Source organism: Octopus bimaculoides, chromosome 21 (genome assembly GCF_046866305.1).
Source record: "Octopus bimaculoides isolate indiv1 chromosome 21, ASM4686630v1, whole genome shotgun sequence".
Taxonomy (NCBI): Eukaryota; Metazoa; Mollusca; class Cephalopoda; order Octopoda; family Octopodidae; genus Octopus; species Octopus bimaculoides.
Window position 1 is genome coordinate 30,174,873 of NC_142948.1, and position 6,009 is coordinate 30,180,881.

Consider the following 6,009-nt stretch of genomic DNA (forward strand, 5'->3'; position numbering starts at 1 on the left):
CTACATATTTGCAGTTGAAACCTAATCCGTTTCGTTGCCGTTAATGGTGGGAAACTGAACGTTGACTAATCATAGAGGATACTGAACTTCTAACAGTAACTAACACTCTACAGTCCTCATCTAACCCCATGTATATTTATGTGTGTGTGTGTGTGTGTTTGTGTGGATGTGTATGTGTGTGTGTGTGTTCAAAACTGCAATGTGTGTATTCCGTATGGGGCAGAAATATAAGGTCCTGGGAGTGGAGAGAAATGAGGTATTTCCAACGCAAGACTCCACCCGAGCTTTGGGTTGAGTACCCTGCCCCATTTGGATTTCTAACTAATGTCGACATTCTTCAGGTGTAAGAAAATTCAGGATTTACAACGGTGAAACTGTTGTAATGGTTTAACGATGAGTAAAACATGCATATATTATATAAATATGCATTTATAACAATCTATCTATCTATCTGTCTGTCTGTCTGTCTGTCTGTCTGTCTGTCTGTCTGTCTGTCTGTCTGTATGTCGGTTTGTCTGTTCGTCTGTCTATCTATCTCTGTTTCCGTTCGTCTGTCTGTCTATCTACTTATCTATCCATGTATTTATCTATCTGTCTATCTATCTACCAACCTACCTGTCTATCTATCTACCTATTTTTCTGTCTGTCTGTCTGTTTGTCTATCTATCTCTCTTTCTGTTCGTCCGTCTGTCTGTGTATCTATGTATCTATCTATCTATCTACCTACCTATCTATAATAAACACATATAAAAATATCCAAGGTTATATTTCTTTCTCTCTGAAGATTTTACGCTCAGGTCATATAAATTTAATATTTAATATTTACTGAGTAATAATTGAAACAGCTGTATGCGATGATGATTAATTTGCGAACACACACACACACACTCTAACACACACACATAAACACACACACACACACACACACACACACATAAACACACACACATAAACACACACACATAAACACACACACACACACACACATAAACACACACACACACGGCACACACCTATAGTGTGTTCGAGCTAAACTTAACAGCTTACATTAAGAGAAAATAAAACGCAACATGCAAAAATAAAGGCGTTTAAAAAAATTAAAAATCACCTAGATTGTGGGTGGTAGTAACAGTCTAAACCACGTAGTCGCCCTCAGTTTCCAGCACGGCCTCAAGACGGCTCCCGAATCTTGTGCTTGCATTCCCCACAGTACCCATCGGGAAATCTTTGAACACCTTGTTGATAATAGCCACCAGCTCGACCTTCATATTTGCAGACAGAGCAGTTGGTGACTTTCTCAACCGCACTGCATTCATAATAATTCATGGTTATTACAAACCTGGTTATTAGGTGGCCAGAAACTGCAGCTGGTGAAAGTGTAGAAATTCTCCACTAATGATTCATGACTCTTCCCTGTGATAAATCAAGGCGCTGAATCCTGTTGCCACACATATAACCTTCCAGCAGCATCCACCTTTACCCAAGGTTCGATCATCATCTCCATCTGTACTTATCCCTCAATTTTCAAACATATTTGTTAATACGTCCTTCACTTAAGATGCTAGATTATTCGATTTAATATTAATCTGTGATACTTAGAGTTGTTAATTAGACAAAAAATATGACTGTTATTTCTAGCACATCGAGCTACACCGTGAGATCGTCCTTCTTGACCGATGTGATTTTTGCTCTTAATGAATTTATTCTTTATTATTGTTATAACATCGATGCAGTTATATCATTGTGGTTAGGGAGCTGGCATTGCAATCATGAGGTCCTTGATCGATCCCACTGCGCGGCAATTGGGGGCATAGTGTTTTATTCTGCCAGCAACAACAAACTGCAAGCGCTACTACTACTACTACCAATATATAATAATAATAATATATAATAATAATAATGCCCTGATGCAGTACCATCATCGTCATTTATTGCAACATCGTCATCGTCGTCATCATCATCATTCTCATCATCATCGTCATCATCATCATCATCTACTGCAACGTCCACGTCGTCATCATCATCACCATCTAACTGCAACAACTACAAGAACAACAGTAACCGTAACAATTACAATAATGGAATTCGACGAAATAAAATCGAAATAACCTTTTACAACAACAGCAACTACAACAACAACAACAACAACAGCAACAACACCAGCAACAACACCACCACCAACAACAACAACAAAATGTGCAGACTGAAGTAAATAAAGAAAATAAAGCGAAGGTCCCGGATGTACATCTTTGGCGCGAATCTGTTATCGGAAATAATTTCTAAATGGAGTTTCTGTAATGATCCATGATATATGGAATGGTAAAAGCATTGGTTTTAGCTGTCACTTTAATCGCAGACTTCTTTGTTTACACTGCAAACGATGTCGGGAGCCGACAGGCACACACATCTCACAAACGCTAAAATATATTTAAAACCTTCATTAAGGGACAGAATGTGTGTGTGTATGTGTGTGTGTGTATCGTTCCTTTAGAAATACCGTCCAATTATGCCGTACATTAGTTTCAAATTTTGGCACAAGGGCAGCAATTTCAGGTGGGAGTGGGGGTAAGTTGATTACATCAACGCTAGTGTTCAATTGGTACTTTATTTTATCGATCCTGAAAAAATGAAAAGCGTCGTCGACCCCGCTGGTATTTGAACTCAGAACGTAAAGATGGTTGAAATGCAGCTAAGCATTTTGCCCCACCCTCCACCCCTGCTAACGATTCTGCCAGCTCGCCGCCTATAATCTCCCATATATTGAAAATTTTAGGCATCTTTAATTAAAAGATAGAAGGTTATTTTAAGAATTCGTAACTCTTGGTGGAGATTCAAGGGCCCCGTGTTTACTGTTCATACAGGGTATCTAAGACATTTTAAAGGCGGCAGAACCCATCCTTCTCCAGGTTGACTCTCAGTATTTGTTGAGAAAAATAAGGATCGAACACAGTGCACTACAACTATTCTATTTACATTATTTACATGATTTACATTAGACGGATATTTGTCCTCATCTCGTTTGTTGTCAACACAACGTGTCGGCTGATATGCCCTCCAGCCTTCATCAGATGCCTTGGGGAATGACAGCCCAGGTTCGAAATTTCCCCAAGACACCTGATAAAGGCTGGAGGGCATATCAGCCGAAACTTTATGTTAACAACAAACAAGATGAGGACAAATATCTGTCAAATGTAAATAATGTAAATGATGTAAATAATGTACATAATTCCTCTTCTCTTAGATATAGAACTGTATTAGCTATTCTATTTGTTTATCGAACGCCGGTAGCATGAAAGACAAAGCTGACAGTGGTGACTTGTGAAAAGAGGGATCAGAGAAGGTGGGATAGATAATAATATCTTATATAACTTAGATACGTTACAGCCAAAGAATGGTCCAGTAATGTCTACCTTGATAGCACTGCCTGAAGGATCTGCTAAAGTCAGGTCTTGTATCATGGCTCATCCAAGTAAGGTGTTGCTATTTACTGACATGTATCCAGGTATAAATGGATTATCTAGTATTCCCTGAATAAATTTGTCCAAACTTAATAGTACCAACTAATAGGATCTCTCTTTTACTTGTTTCAGTCATTTTACTGCGGCCATGCTGAGGCACCACCTTTAGTCGAGCAAATCGACCCCAGGACTTATTCTTTGTAAGCCTAGTACTTATTCTATCGGTCACTTTTTGCCGAACCGCTAGTTTACGGGGACGTAAACACACGTGGTAGTTAAAATACGATCTCACAATATCTGATGATTTGGAAACTGTATTGTATAATGTTTCTATTATATAATTGCTGTCTTTACTCATTTAATTCTTCGGTTCATATAAATATGCCACGTAGCAGACGATACATATTGTCGACTGTATGAGTCTTTTGTGAACAATGGATTACTTCATTGATTTAATAACGGAGCAAATAGAAGTTGTGTAATATATTCCTTATTGAGGTATTTTGCTGACCTTAGCTCAGTAAATAGAACAGGGTCGAGTTCGTTTTGGATTTAGCGATTATGGGCTTAACTGACACGCGATACAACGTGTTCTCTCGAGAGACATTTGTTAGTTAACGCTTAATCCACCAAAAAAAAAACCATACAAATATTTCAATGAGATACTTATTAGCACATACTTCATCCTCTAATATAGACGGAATTTAGACATGTAATTTTGTAAAGCGTCTGCTAATATGCAGAGCAAAAAAAGTAAAATTTAATGAATTTAATCGTAATTAAAAAACAGTCATTAGCACGAATAACGATTTATCAAAAGAGTGGCAAGGAAGTTAACTCCGAAAATTAAATAGATAAAAAGTTATATGGAGGATATACAGGGAAAATAAGATTGAGTTTTAGTAGTTAAGGACACAACACGTGTTGTGATATAAGCGGCGTTTTATGCGACTTAGAATATGTATATGACTAATTCTTCCATAAAGGGGATATTCATGTTGTGTTAGTTAACATATAACATGCCTGTTATATTATACACATGGTGGTTGAAAATGTTTGAGAAGCACTGAATCGGAAAATGTGCATATACAGACGTTATTTTTATGGCAAGTGTCAAATGAATAATCTGAGAAAATGCTGTTATGTTTCTGCTGTTTACTTTCATGCCAACATTGAATAAATTAGTATAAGGTCATTAGACTTTATATATATATATCTATATATGCGCAGGTGTGGCTCCATGGGCAGAAGCTTGCTTTCCAGTCACATTGTTCCGGGTTCAGTCCTGCTGTGTGGCACCTTGGGGAAGTGTCTTCTACTATAGCCTCAGGCCGACCAAAGAGGATTTGGTGGACATATATATATATATATATATATATATATATATATATATATATATATATATATATATATATGTACATATATATTTGTGTGTGTGTGTCCTTACCATCACCGCTTGTCGACCGGTGTTTTAGTTTCGTTTCCGTCTACCAAATCCACTCACAAGGTTTTGGTTGGCACGAGGCTATAGTAGAAGACACTTGCTCAAGGTGCCATGCAGTGGGACTGAACCCGGAACCATGTGGTTGGGAAGTAAGCTTCTTACCACACATAAACTACTACATCTGTCTATCTGTTTGTATGTATGTATGTATGTATGTATGTTTGTATGTATGTATGTCATTATACAGTTTTATCTTAAAATTTCTAGCCACTAGAGAAAGAGTCGGTTTCTAACCTAGATCCAAGGCTCCCTTATTGGAAATTCAATACAAACATGGTATGCATTTCTGTATGTTTACGTGCAGATTGGTATGTTCTGTTTCATGTATGTACGTATGTATGTATGTATGTATATATGTATGTATGTATGTATGTAACCACTTACATTATTTTGTGATAATAGCACGTTTGAGCATCTATGCATATTTGTATTCATATATGTATGTTTTTAGTTCTATATGATTGAGTGCGATAAAGTGCGTGCAAATGCTGTCGAGTACGCATGTTTTATAATTCATCTAATAAATTTAAGTAGTCGAAAGAATTTTTATGCGTAATTCTCAAATGAGAATAAAAGAGAAGTTGTCCCAATTTGAAAGATCAAAGAATGACACAGAAAGAAACAGAAGAGCCAAAGCTGTTACTAATTAGGCGTTAATGATGAGTTGATTCTTTCAGCCTGACCTACAACTGCTCCATATCCGGCCTACTTTTCCATGATTTTAAACCGTCTCACGTGAATTTCAGGCGTCGTTGATTCTAATTCATTGAGCTTGATTAACAGGTTAATTTCCTCGATTAAAATGAAGTAGCAGCCTTTCCTCTCCATTGGATAATACTTGTGACGTGACCTCAACACACACACATTCGAACGCAAGCACGCATACACTCGCGCATACACGCACATACAAAAACATAGACGCGCGCATGTGTGTATTATATATATATATATATATATATATATTATCTTTTGTGTTTAATTTATCAGACATCAGCCATGCTGGGGCACCGCCTTCAGGACATTATTCGAACTAATTAACCACAGTGC